Source organism: Oncorhynchus keta, chromosome 35 (genome assembly GCF_023373465.1).
Source record: "Oncorhynchus keta strain PuntledgeMale-10-30-2019 chromosome 35, Oket_V2, whole genome shotgun sequence".
NCBI lineage: Eukaryota > Metazoa > Chordata > Actinopteri > Salmoniformes > Salmonidae > Oncorhynchus > Oncorhynchus keta.
Genome location: NC_068455.1, coordinates 19678210 through 19692792, shown reverse-complemented (window position 1 = coordinate 19692792; position 14583 = coordinate 19678210). Strand labels below are relative to the sequence as shown.

Sequence of the window (14583 nt, the reverse complement as noted above, 5' to 3'; positions counted from 1 at the left end):
ATAGGAAGACAGGAGTCATAGGAAGACAGGAGTCATAGGAAGACAGGTGCTATAGGAAGACAGGTGTGCTCTGGGTACAGGTGCTATAGGAAGACAGGTGTGCTCTGGGTACAGGTGTCATAGGAAGACAGGAGTCATAGGAAGACAGGTGTCATAGGAAGACAGGTGTCATAGGAAGACAGGAGTCATAGGAAGACAGGAGTCATAGTAAGACAGGTGTCATAGGAAGACAGGAGTCATAGGAAGACAGGAGTCATAGGAAGACAGGTGTCATAGGAAGACAGGTGTCATAGGAAGACAGGTGTGCTCTGGGTACAGGTGTCATAGGAAGACAGGAGTCATAGGAAGACAGGTGTCATAGGAAGACAGGTGTCATAGGAAGACAGGAGTCATAGGAAGACAGGTGTCATAGGAAGACAGGAGTCATAGGAAGACAGGTGTCATAGGAAGACAGGAGTCATAGGAAGACAGGAGTCATAGGAAGACAGGAGTCATAGGAAGACAGGAGTCATAGGAAGACAGGTGCTATAGGAAGACAGGTGTGCTCTGGGTACAGGTGCAATGGGAAGACAGGTGTCATAGGAAGACAGGAGTCATAGGAAGACAGGTGTCATAGGAAGACAGGAGTCATAGGAAGACAGGAGTCATAGGAAGACAGGTGTGCTCTGGGTACAGGTGTCATAGGAAGACAGGAGTCATAGGAAGACAGGTGTGCTCTGGGTACAGGTGTCATAGGAAGACAGGAGTCATAGGAAGACAGGTGTCATAGGAAGACAGGAGTCATAGGAAGACAGGAGTCATAGGAAGACAGGAGTCATAGGAAGACAGGAGTCATAGGAAGACAGGTGTCATAGGAAGACAGGTGTCTATAGGAAGACAGGTGTGCTCTGGGTACAGGTGTCATAGGAAGACAGGAGGCATAGGAAGACAGGAGTCATAGGAAGACAGGTGTCATCTGGAAGACAGGAGTCATAGGAAGACAGGAGTCATAGGAAGACAGGTGTTATAGGAAGACAGGTGTACTCTGGGACAGGTGTCATAGGAAGACAGGAGTCATAGGAAGACAGGTGTCATAGGAAGACAGGAGTCATAGGAAGACAGGAGTCATAGGAAGACAGGTGTCATAGGAAGACAGGTGTGCTCTGGGTACAGGTGCAATGGGAAGACAGGAGTCATAGGAAGACAGGAGTCATAGGAAGACAGGTGTCATAGGAAGACAGGAGTCATAGGAAGACAGGTGTCATAGGAAGACAGGAGTCATAGGAAGACAGGAGTCATAGGAAGACAGGAGTCATAGGAAGACAGGTGTCATAGGAAGACAGGAGTCATAGGAAGACAGGTGTCATAGGAAGACAGGAGTCATAGGAAGACAGGAGTCATAGGAAGACAGGAGTCATAGGAAGACAGGTGCTATAGGAAGACAGGTGTGCTCTGGGTACAGGTGTCATAGGAAGACAGGTGTGGAAGACAGGAGTCATAGGAAGACAGGTGTCATAGGAAGACAGGAGTCATAGGAAGACAGGTTTGCTCATGTCAGGAAGACAGGAGTCATGGAAGACAGGAGTCATAGGAAGACAGGAGTCATAGGAAGACAGGAGTCATAGGAAGACAGGTGTGCTCTGGGTACAGGTGTCATAGGAAGACAGGAGTCATAGGAAGACAGGTGTCATAGGAAGACAGGAGTCATAGGAAGACATAGGAAGACAGGTGTCATAGGAAGACAGGTGTCATAGGAAGACAGGAGTCATAGGAAGACAGGTGTCATAGGAAGACAGGTGTCATAGGAAGACAGGAGTCATAGGAAGACAGGTGTCATAGGAAGACAGGTGTCATAGGAAGACAGGAGTCATAGGAAGACAGGTGTCATAGGAAGACAGGAGTCATAGGAAGACAGGAGTCATAGGAAGACAGGAGTCATAGGAAGACAGGTGCTATAGGAAGACAGGTGTGCTCTGGGTACAGGTGTCATAGGAAGACAGGAGTCACAGGAGTCATAGGAAGACAGGTGTCATAGGAAGACAGGAGTCAGACAGTGCTATAGGAAGACAGGTGTCAGGTGCTAGGAAGACAGGTGTGCTCTGGGTACAGGTGTCATAGGAAGACAGGAGTCATAGGAAGACAGGTGTCATAGGAAGACAGGTGTCATAGGAAGACAGGTGTCATAGGAAGACAGGTGTCATAGGAAGATACAGGTGTCATAGGAAGACAGGTGTCATAGGAAGACAGGTGTCATAGGAAGACAGGAGTCATAGGAAGACAGGTGTCATAGGAAGACAGGTGTCATAGGAAGACAGGTGTCATCAGGAGTCATAGGAAGACAGGAGTCATAGGAAGACAGGTGTCATAGGAAGACAGGAGTCATAGGAAGACAGGTGTCATAGGAAGACAGGAGTCATAGGAAGACAGGAGTCATAGGAAGACAGGAGTCATAGGAAGACAGGGGTCATAGGAAGACAGGAGTCATAGGAAGACAGGAGTCATAGGAAGACAGGAGTCATAGGAAGACAGGAGTCATAGGAAGACAGGTGTCATAGAAAGACAGGAGTCATAGGAAGACAGGAGTCATAGGAAGAGAGGAGTCATAGGAAGACAGGTGTGCTCTGGGTACAGGTGTCATAGGAAGACAGGAGGCATAGGAAGACAGGTGTCATAGGAAGACAGGAGTCATAAGGAAGACAGGTGTCATAGGAAGACAGGAGTCTCATAGGAAGACAGGTGTCATAGGAAGACAGGAGTCATAGGAAGACAGGTGTCATAGGAAGACAGGTGTCATGGAAGACAGGTGTCATAGGAAGACAGGTGTCATAGGAAGACAGGTGTCATAGAAGACAGGTGTCATAGCAGGAGTCATGGGACAGGTGTCATAGGAAGACAGGTGTCATCATGAAGACAGGTGTCATCATAGGAAGACAGGTGTGCTCTGGGTACAGGTGTCATAGGAAGACAGGTGTCATAGGAAGACAGGTGTCATAGGAAGACAGGAGGCATGGAAGACAGGTGTCATAGGAAGACAGGTGGAAGACAGGTGTCATGAAGACAGGTGTCATAGGAAGACAGGAGTCATAGGAAGACAGGTGTCATAGGAAGACAGGTGTCATAGGAAGACAGGTGTGCAGGGTACAGGTGTCATATGAAGACAGGTGTCATAGAAGACAGGTGTCATAGGAAGACAGGTGTCATAGGAAGACAGGTGTCATAGGAAGACAGGAGTCATAGGAAGACAGGAGGCATGAAGACAGGTGTCATAGGAAGACAGGTGTCATAGGAAGACAGGAGTCATAGAAGACAGGTGTCATAGGAAGACAGGAGTCATAGGAAGACAGGTGTCATGGAAGACAGGTGTCATATGAAGACAGGTGTGCGCTGGGTACAGGTGTCATATGAAGACAGGTGTGCGCTGGGTACATGTGTCATAGGAAGACAGGTGTCATATGAAGACAGGTGTCATATGAAGACAGGTGTCATATGAAGACAGGTGTGCTCTGGGTACAGGTGTCATATGAAGACAGGTGTCATATGAAGACAGGTGTCATATGAAGACAGGTGTGCTCTGGGTACAGGTGTCATATGAAGACAGGTGTCATATGAAGAAAGGTGTCATAGGAAGACAGGTGTGCTCTGGGTACAGGTGTCATATGAAGACAGGTGTACTCTGGGTACAGGTGTCATATGAAGACAGGTGTCATATGAAGACAGGTGTCATAGGAAGACAGGTGTGCTCTGCGTACAGGTGTCATATGAAGACAGGTGTCATATGAAGACAGGTGTCATATGAAGACATGTGTGCTCTGCGTACAGGTGTCATATGAAGACAGGTGTGCTCTGTGTACTGGTGTCATATGAAGACAGGTGTGCTCTGGGTACAGGTGTCATATGAAGACAGGTGTCATATGAAGACAGGTGTCATATGAAGACAGGTGTGCTCTGGGTACAGGTGTCATATGAAGACAGGTGTGCAGGTGTCATGAAGACAGGTGTCATATGAAGACAGGTGTCATATGAAGACAGGTGTCATATGAAGACAGGTGTCATAGGAAGACAGGTGTCATATGAAGACAGGTGTCATATGAAGACAGGTGTCATATGAAGACAGGTGTGCTCTGGGTACAGGTGTCATATGAAGACAGGTGTCATATGAAGACAGGTGTCATATGAAGACAGGTGTCATATGAAGACAGGTGTCATATGAAGACAGGTGTCATATGAAGACAGGTGTGCTCTGGGTACAGGTGTCATATGAAGACAGGTGTCATATGAAGACAGGTGTCATATGAAGACAGGTGTGCTCTGGGTACAGGTGTCATATGAAGACAGGTGTCATATGAAGACAGGTGTGCTCTGGGTACAGGTGTCATATGAAGACAGGTGTCATATGAAGACAGGTGTCATATGAAGACAGGTGTGCTCTGGGTACAGGTGTCATATGAAGACAGGTGTCATATGAAGACAGGTGTCATATGAAGACAGGTGTCATATGAAGACAGGTGTCATATGAAGACAGGTGTGCTCTGGGTACAGGTGTCATATGAAGACAGGTGTCATATGAAGACAGGTGTCATATGAAGACAGGTGTCATATGAAGACAGGTGTCATATGAAGACAGGTGTCATATGAAGACAGGTGTCATATGAAGACAGGTGTCATATGAAGACAGGTGTCATATGAAGACAGGTGTCATATGAAGACAGGTGTGCTCTGGGTACAGGTGTCATATGAAGACAGGTGTGCATCTGGAGACAGGTGTCATATGAAGACAGGTGTCATATGAAGACAGGTGTGCTCTGGGTACAGGTGTCATATGAAGACAGGTGTCATATGAAGACAGGTGTCATATGAAGACAGGTGTGCTCTGGGTACAGGTGTCATATGAAGACAGGTGTCATATGAAGACAGGTGTGCTCTGGGTACAGGTGTCATATGAAGACAGGTGTGCTCTGGGTACAGGTGTCATATGAAGACAGGTGTGCTCTGGGTACAGGTGTCATATGAAGACAGGTGTCATATGAAGACAGGTGTCATATGAAGACAGGTGTGCTCTGGGTACAGGTGTCATATGAAGACAGGTGTCATATGAAGACAGGTGTCATATGAAGACAGGTGTCATATGAAGACAGGTGTGCTCTGGGTACAGGTGTCATATGAAGACAGGTGTCATATGAAGACAGGTGTCATATGAAGACAGGTGTCATATGAAGACAGGTGTGCTCTGGGTACAGGTGTCATATGAAGACAGGTGTCATATGAAGACAGGTGTCATATGAAGACAGGTGTCATATGAAGACAGGTGTCATATGAAGACAGGTGTCATATGAAGACAGGTGTCATATGAAGACAGGTGTGCTCTGGGTACAGGTGTCATATGAAGACAGGTGTCATATGAAGACAGGTGTCATATGAAGACAGGTGTCATATGAAGACAGGTGTCATATGAAGACAGGTGTCATATGAAGACAGGTGTCATAGGAAGACAGGTGTCATATGAAGACAGGTGTCATATGTGACAGGTCATATGAAGACAGGTGTCATATGAAGACAGGTGTGCTCTGGGTACAGGTGTCATATGAAGACAGGTGTCATATGAAGACAGGTGTCATATGAAGACAGGTGTCATATGAAGACAGGTGTCATGGGACAGGTGTCATATGAAGACAGGTGTCATATGAAGACAGGTGTCATAGGAAGATAGGTGTCATAGGAAGACAGGTGTCATATGAAGACAGGTGTCATATGAAGACAGGTGTCATATGAAGACAGGTGTCATATGAAGACAGGTGTCATAGGAAGACAGGTGTCATATGAAGACAGGTGTCATAGGAAGACAGGTGTCATATGAAGACAGGTGTCATAGGAAGATAGGTGTCATATGAAGACAAGTGTCATATGAAGTCAGGTGTCATATGAAGACAGGTGTCATATGAAGTCAGGTGTCATATGAAGACAGGTGTCATAGGAAGACAGGTGTCATATGAAGACAGGTGTCATAGGAAGACAGGTGTCATATGAAGACAGGTGTCATATGAAGACAGGTGTCATATGAAGACAGGTGTCATATGAAGACAGGTGTCATATGAAGACAGGTGTCATATGAAGACAGGTGTCATATGAAGACAGGTGTGCTCTGGGTACAGGTGTCATATGAAGACAGGTGTCATATGAAGACAGGTGTCATATGAAGACAGGTGTCATATGAAGACAGGTGTCATATGAAGACAGGTGTCATATGAAGACAGGTGTCATATGAAGACAGGTGTCATATGAAGACAGGTGTCATATGAAGACAGGTGTCATATGAAGACAGGTGTCATATGAAGACAGGTGTCATATGAAGACAGGTGTCATATGAAGACAGGTGTCATATGAAGACAGGTGTCATATGAAGACAGGTGTCATAGGAAGACAGGTGTCATATGAAGACAGGTGTCATATGAAGACAGGTGTCATATGAAGACAGGTGTCATATGAAGACAGGTGTCATATGAAGACAGGTGTGCTCTGGGTACAGGTGTCATATGAAGACAGGTGTCATATGAAGACAGGTGTCATATGAAGACAGGTGTCATATGAAGACAGGTGTCATAGGAAGACAGGTGTCATATGAAGACAGGTGTCATAGGAAGACAGGTGTCATATGAAGACAGGTGTCATATGAAGACAGGTGTCATATGAAGACAGGTGTCATATGAAGACAGGTGTCATATGAAGACAGGTGTCATATGAAGACAGGTGTCATATGAAGACAGGTGTCATATGAAGACAGGTGTCATATGAAGACAGGTGTCATATGAAGACAGGTGTCATATGAAGACAGGTGTCATATGAAGACAGGTGTGTTGGTGATACAGTGGTGAGCTGCGTACATGTATTAGCTTTTAGCCATCTCCATGTGTCTGCTAAGTGACAGCTTCTCACAGGTAGCCAATAAGATAGATGAAATACATTATATGTCCTATAAGGCTTTTATAACTACTTTATAAGGCTTTTTTATAAGTACTTTACATGGCTTTTATAAATACTTTAGTTTGCTTTATTAGTACTTTTTGGGGTTTATTAGTACTTTGTCATGTTTTTATGGTTTGGAAAATGTAACAGAAGACTAAAGATAGTAGACTAAAGATAGGTCATTTGCATACTCAGACACACACACACTCCGGCACAGAACAAGGTGTTATTTCAGCTCTATTTCACCATGGCTCTTGTGGCAGCCTGACCTGACCTCATGCTAGAATCTTGAGGAGAAGGTCAATGTCGAACGTTGAGCCAGGCATTCTGATTACCAGCCCTCCTCTATACTTCCTATGCGGCCCCCATGCCCAGACCCACCTCTTCATTAGCAATGGGAATTCGGACAGGGAGAAAAAAAACAGGGGGCTTATTATTTATGCAGTCAATAGCAAGGGCTTGTCTGCATTCATAATTGTTAGATTTTATAGGCCAGTCTTTAAACAAACATTGTCTATGGTAATGTGATGCCCTGACGGATGGCGAAAGGTTTTGTCTGTGAATATCATTTGGATAATTAAAAATGACAGATGAAATCACCCGCTGTCTTGACTCTCACTTTGTTCCCCGAGTGATGCCGAAAAGATGCTGATTGCTGTCAATCAGGGGCCTTGGGAGGATTGGGGAAACTCTGGCAGTCCTGAACCCTGACCCATGCTGTTGATCTGAAATAGATAGCAACCTTGCAATACCTGCAGAATTTAAACAGCCTCACTCTGCGCCTAGAGACAGGGCACCTTCCCTAAAGAGCCCCCTTAACCCCCTCCCTTCTTCTCTCTCTTACTCTCTTTCTATCTCTCAATCCAATTCAAAGGGCTTTATTGGCATGAGAAACATGTGTTTACATTGCCAAAACAAGTGCAATAGTCTCTTTCTCTCTCTCTCTGGTGCTCTCCATCCCCAGGTGTGAACTGCTGTTCAGCTTACATACTTTCACTCCTGATATGGCCCTCGGAAGAGAGGGGAGAGAGAGAGGGAAGAGAGGGGAGAGAGGAGAGAGAGAGGGAAGAGAGGGGAGAGAGGAGAGGGGAGAGAGGAGAGAGAGAGGGAAGATAGGAAAGAGGAGAGAGGAGGTAGAGGGGAGAGAGGAGAAAGGAGAGAGAGGAGAGAGAGGAGAGAGAGGGGAGAGAGGAGAGAGAGAGGGAAGAGAGGAGAGAGAGGAGAGAGAGAGGGGAGCGAGGAGAGAGAGGGGGAAGATAGAGGAGAGAGAGAGGGAAAAGAGGGGAGAGAGGAGAAAGGAGAGAGAGGAGATAGATGAGAGAGAGGAGAGAGAGGGGAGAGAGAAGAGAGAGAGGGGAGAGAGGAGAGAGAGGAGAGAGGGAAGAGAGGAGAGAGAGGACAGAGAGAGGGGAGTGAGGAGAGAGAGAGGGAAGATAGGGGAGAGAGAGGGAAGAGAGGGGAGAGAGGAGAGGGAAGATAGGGGAGAGATGGGAAAGAGGAGAGAGGAGGTAGAGGGGAGAGAGGAGAAAGGAGAGAGAGGAGAGAGAGGAGATAGATGAGAGAGAGGAGAGAGAGAGGGAAGAGAGGAGAGAGAGGAGAGAGAGAGGGGAGCGAGGAGAGAGAGAGGGAAGATAGGGGAGGGAGGAGAAATGAGAGAGAGGAGAGAGAGGAGATAGATGAGAGAAAGGGGAGAAAGGAGAGAGAGGAGAGAGAGAGGGAAGATAGGGGAGAGATGGGAAAGAGGAGAGAGGAGGTAGAGGGGAGAGAGTAGAAAGGAGAGAGAGGAGAGAGAGGAGATAGATGAGAGAGAGGAGAGAGAGGAGAGAGAGAGGGAAGAGAGGGGAGAGATGGGAAAGAGGAGAGAGGAGGTAGAGGGGTGAGAGGAGTAAGGAGAGAGAGGAGAGAGAGGAGATAGAGGGGAGAGAGAAGAGAGAGGAGAGAGAGGAGATAGATGAGAGAGGGGGGAGAAAGGACAGAGAGGAGAGAGAAGAGAGAGAGGAGAGAGAGAGGAGATAGATGAGAGAGAGGAGAGAGGAGAGAGAGAAGGAAGATAGGGGAGAGATGGGAAAGAGGAGAGGGGGGTAGAGGGGAGAGAGGAGAGAGAAGAGAGAGGAGAGAGAGGAGATAGATGAGAGAGAGGGGAGAAAGGAGAGAGAGAGGAGATAGATGAGAGAGAGGGGAGAAAGAAGAGATGGGAGAGAGAAGAGAGAGTGGTGAGAGGAGAGAGAGGGGAGAGAAGTGAGAGGTGAGAGAAGAGAGAGTGGAGAGAGGAGAGAGAGGGGAGAGAAGAGAGAGGGTAGAGGAGAGATAGGGGAGAGAATAGAGGGGAGAGAAGAGAGAAGAGATAAAGGAGTGTGGGTATACAAATGAAAACATAAATCTAATGCCCATTTACTACAGATCTCAGAACAGGTTACAATTCAGGGCTAGAATAACTTTCCCTTTTCTCAATTTATTGGCATTAGAACTAATTAAACTAGGTGGGTTAACTAGTTGTAAGATAGATTCCATTTGATATCATTTATGTTTGTACTAACTTACTTTTGGATTCAATCTTAAATTGTGTAGTTATTGTACATGTTGTTTTCTACATTCTGTTGCATTTATCAATTCATGTTTGAGGATGTTATTGTGTTGACAGTGAGTGGATCATATCTGATAGTCCTTATTCCTCAGCGTTAGTTTTTTCTCAGTGGCATAACACACCACACAACACTATTTGATCTTTTGAATTACTTATTTTGCTTAGGGATTTCCAACAACAACAGTCAGACGGCAGTTTGGAGCAGAAAAATGTTTCTGTTGTGCCAATCCCTTACAATGTCTGATCTCCCAATCCCTTACACTGTCTGATCTCCCAATCCCTTACAATGTCTGATCTCCCAATCCCTTACAATGTCTGATCTCCCAATCCCTTACAATGTCTGATCTCCCAATCCCTTACAATGTCTGATCTCCCAATCCCTTACAATGTCTGATCTCCCAACACACTGGAACGGGAGAGAAAGACAAGAGGAGAGAGAGAAACACAAGAGGGAGAGAGAGAGAAAAGAGGGAGAGAGAGAGAAAAGGGAGAGAGAGAGAAAAGAGGGAGAGAGAAAGAAAAGAGGAGAAGAAACACAAGAGGGAGAGAGAAAGAAAAGAGGGAGAGAGAAACACAAGAGGGAGAGAAAACAAGAGGGAGAGAGAAATAAAAGAGGGAGAGAGAAACACAAGAGGGAGAGAGAAACAAGAGAGAGAGAGAAAAGAGGGAGAGAGAAAGAAAAGAGGGAGAGAGAAACACAAGAGGGAGAGAGAAACAAGAGGGAGAGAGAGAGAAAAGAGGGAAGAGAAAGAAAAGAGGGAGAGAGAAACACAAGAGGGAGAGATGAAAAGAGGGAGAGAGAAACAAGAGGGAGAGATAAACACAAGAGGGAGAAAACAAGAGGGAGAGAGAAACACAAGAGGGAGAGAGAAAGAAAAGAGGGAGACAATGTCTGAGAGAGGGAGAGAAGAGAGAGGGTAGAGCAGAGAGAGGGGAGAGAATAGAGGGGAGAAAGAGAAAGAGATAAAGGAGTGTGGGTATACAAATGAAAACATAAATCTAATGGCCATTTACTACAGATCTCAGAACAGGTTACAATTCAGGGCTGAATAACTCCCAATCTCAATTAAATGGCATTAGAACTAATTAAACTAGGTGGGTTAACTAGTTGTGATAGATTCCATTTGATATCATTTATGTTTGTAGTAACTCTTTTGGATTCAATCTTAAATTGTGTAGTTATTGTACATGTTTTCTACATTCTGTTGCATTTATCAATTCATGTTTGAGGATGTTATGTGTTGACAGTGAGTGGATCATATCTGAAGTCCTTATTCCTCAGCGTTAGTTTTTCTCAGTGGCATAACACACCACACAACACTATTTGATCTTTTGAATTACTTATTTTGCTTAGGGATTTCTCAACAACAGTCAGACGGCAGTTTGGAGCAGAAAAATGTTTCTGTTGTCCCAATCCCTTACAATGTCTGATCTCCCAATCCCTTACAATGTCTGATCTCCCAATCCCTTACAATGTCTGATCTCCCAATCCCTTACAATGTCTCATCTCCCAATCCCTTACAATGTCTGATCTCCCAATCCCTTACAATGTCTGATCTCCCAATCCCTTACAATGTCTGATCTCCCAACACACTGGAACGGGAGAGAGAAAGACAAGAGGGAGAGAGAAACACAAGAGGGAGAGAGAGAGAAAAGAGGGAGAGAGAGAGAAAAGAGGGAGAGAGAGAGAAAAGAGGGAGAGAGAAAGAAAAGAGGGAGAGAGAAACACAAGAGGGAGAGAGAAACAAGAGGGAGAGAGAAACAAGAGGGAGAGAGAAAGAAAAGAGGGAGAGAGAAACACAAGAGGGAGAGAGAAACAAGAGAGAGAGAGAAAAGAGGGAGAGAGAAAGAAAAGAGGGAGAGAGAAACACAAGAGGGAGAGAGAAACAAGAGGGAGAGAGAGAGAAAAGAGGGAGAGAGAAAGAAAAGAGGGAGAGAGAAACACAAGAGGGAGAGAGAAAGAAAAGAGGGAGAGAGAAACAAGAGGGAGAGAGAAACACAAGAGGGAGAGAGAAACAAGAGGGAGAGAGAAACACAAGAGGGAGAGAGAAAGAAAAGAGGGAGAGAGAGAGAAAAGAGGGAGAGAGAAACAAAATAGGGAGAGAGAAAGAAAAGAGGGAGAGAGAGAAACAAAGAGAGAAACAAGAGGGAGAGAGAGAGAAAAGAGGGAGAGAGAAAAGAGGGAAAGAGAGAGAGAGAAACAAGAGGGAGAGAGAGAGAGAAAGACAAGAGGGAGAGAGAAACAAAAGAGGGAGAGAGAAACAAGAGGGAGAGAGAAAAAAGAGGGAGAGAGAGAGAGAAAAGAGGGAGAGAGAAACAAGAGGGAGAGAGAGAGAAAAGAGGGAGAGAGAAAGAAAAGAGGGAGAGAGAAACACAAGAGGGAGAGAGAAACAAGAGGGAGAGAGAGAGAAAAGAGGGAGAGAGAAAGAAAAGAGGGAGAGAGAGAGAAAAGAGGGAGAGAGAAACAAAAGAGGGAGAGAGAAAGAAAAGAGGGAGAGAGAGAAACAAAAGAGGGAGAGAGAGAGAGAAAGAAAAGAAGGAGAGAGAAAGAAAAGAGGGACAGAGAAACAAGAGGGAGAGAGAAACAAGAGGCAGAGAAAAGAGGGAGAGAGAAAGAAAAGAGGGAGAGAGAAACAAGAGGGAGAGAGAGAAAAGAGGGAGAGAGAAAGAAAAGAGAGAGAGAGAGAGAAAAGAGGGAGAGAGAGAGAAAAGAGGGAGAGAGAGAGAAACAAAAGAGAGAGAGAGAAACAAAAGAGGGAGAGAGAAACAAGAGGGAGAGAGAAACAAGAGGGAGAGAGAAAGAAAAGAGGGAGAGAGAAACAAGAGGGAGAGAGAGAAAAGAGGGAGAGAGAAAACAAAAGGGAGAGAGAGAAACAAGAGGGAGGAGAGAGAGAAACAAGAGGGAGAGAGAAACAAGAGGGAGAGAGAAAGAAAAGAGGGAGAGAGAAACAAGAGGGAGAGAGAGAAAAGAGGGAGAGAGAAAAAAAAGAGGGAGAGAGAAACAAGAGGGAGAGAGAAACAAAAGAGGGAGAGAGAAACAAGAGGGAGAGAGAAACAAGAGGGAGAGAGAAAGAAAAGAGGGAGAGAGAAACAAGAGGGAGAGAGAAAGAAAAGAGGGAGAGAGAAACAAAAGAGGGAGAGAGAAACAAAAGAGGGAGAGAGAAACAAGAGGGAGAGAGAAACACAAGAGGGAGAGAGAAAGAAAAGAGGGAGAGAGAAAGAAAAGAGGGAGAGAGAAACAAAAGAGGGAGAGAGAAACAAAAGAGGGAGAGAGAGAAACAAAAGAGGGAGAGAGAGAGAAACAAAAGAGGGAGGGAGAGAGAAAGAAAAGAGGGAGAGAGAAACACAAGAGGGAGAGAGAAACAAAAGAGGGAGAGAGAAACAAGAGGGAGGGAGAGAGAAAGAAAAGAGGGAGAGAGAAAGAAAAGAGGGAGAGAGAAACAAGAGGGAGAGAGAGAACAAGAGGGAGAGAGAAACACAAGAGGGAGAGAGAAAGAAAAGAGGGAGAGGGAGAGAGAAAGAAAAAAGAGGGAGAGAGAAACAAGAGGAGAGAGAAACACAAGAGGGAGAGAAGAAAAGAAGAAACAAAGAGGAGAGAGAAACAAAAAAGAGGGAGAGAGAAACAAAAGGAGAGGGAAAGAGAGAGAAACAAAAGATGGAGAGAGAGAGAAACAAAAGAGGGAGAGAGAAAGAAAAGAGGGAGAGAGAGAAACAAAAGAGGGAGAGAGAGAGAAACAAAAGAGGGAGAGAGAGAGAAAGAAAAGAGGGAGAGAGAGAGAAAGAAAAGAGGGAGAGAGAAAGAAAAGAGGAAGAGAGAAACAAAAGAGGGAGAGAGAAACAAAAGAGGGAGAGAGAAACAAAAGAGGGAGAGAGAGAGAAACAAAAGAGGGAGAGAGAGAGAAATAAAAGAGGGAGAGATAAACAAAAGATGGAGAGAGAGAGAAACAAAAGAGGGAGAGATAAACAAAAGATGGAGGGAGAGAGAAACAAAAGAGGGAGAGAGAGAGAAACAAAAGAGGGAGAGAGAGAGAAACAAAAGAGGGGAGAGAGAGAGAGAAACAAAAGAGGGAGAGAGAAACAAAAGAGGGAGAGAGAGAGAAACAAAAGAGGGAGAGAGAGAGAAACAAAAGAGGGAGAGAGAAACAAAAGAGGGGAGAGAGAGAGAAACAAAAGAGGGAGAGAGAGAGAAACAAAAGAGGGAGAGAGAGAGAAACAAAAGAGGAGAGAGAGAAACAAAAGAGGAGAGAGAGAGAAACAAAAGAGGGAGAGAGAGAGAAACAAAAGAGGGAGAGAGAGAGAAACAAAAGAGGTAGAGAGAGAAACAAAAGAGGGAGAGAGAAACAAAAGAGGGAGAGAGAGAGAAACAAAAGAGGGAGAGAGAGAGAAACAAAAGAGGGAGAGAGAGAGAAAAGAGGGAGAGAGAGAGAAAAGAGGGAGAGAGAAACAAAAGAGGGAGAGAGAAACAAAAGAGGGAGAGAGAAAGAAAGAAAAAAGGAGAGGGAGAAAGAAGAGAGGGAGAAAGAAAGAGGAGAGAGAGAAAGAGGAGAGGGAGAAAGAAAGAAAGAGGAGAGAGAGAAAGAGGAGAGGGAGAAAGAAAGAGGAGAGAGAGAAAGAGGAGAGGGAGAAAGAAAGAGGAGAGAGAGAAAGAGGAGAGAGAGAAAGAGGAGAGGGAGAAAGAAAGAGGAGAAAGAGGAGAGAGAGAGAGGAGAGGGCGAAATAAAGAGGAGAGAGAGAAAGAGGAGAGGGAGAAAGAGGAGAGGGAGAAAGAAAGAGGAGAGATAGAAAGAGGAGAGGGAGAAAGAGGAGAGAGAGAAAGAGGAGAGGGAGAAAGAGGAGAGGGAGAAAGAGGAGAGGGAGAAAGAGGAGAGAGAGAAAGAGGAGAGAGAGAAAGAGGAGAGGGAGAAAGAAAGAGGAGAGGGAGAAAGACAGAGGAGAGGGAGAAAGAAAAGAGGGAGAGAAAGACAAAGGAATGAACAGCAGAATGAGAAGTCTGTGGCATTATATACCTATCTTCTTCCAAAAGAGGAGAGTGGAGGGAATGTTCAAAAGAGTGGAACTGA

The 14583-nt window shown here is 45.4% G+C and overlaps 1 protein-coding gene and 1 long non-coding RNA gene across 5 annotated transcripts in view; both read left to right on the top strand.

Annotated features, from left to right (window-relative positions):
* LOC118369059 (neuronal PAS domain-containing protein 3-like) overlaps positions 1–14583 on the top strand; it is a 536261-nt gene that overhangs the window by 249885 nt on the left and 271793 nt on the right. The gene's annotated exons all lie outside the window — the stretch shown is intronic.
* LOC127915896 (uncharacterized) lies at positions 4887–6220 on the top strand. The gene is made up of 3 exons (XR_008092814.1): positions 4887–4961; positions 5234–5488; positions 5976–6220. It is a non-coding gene; the product is annotated as an uncharacterized LOC127915896 (long non-coding RNA).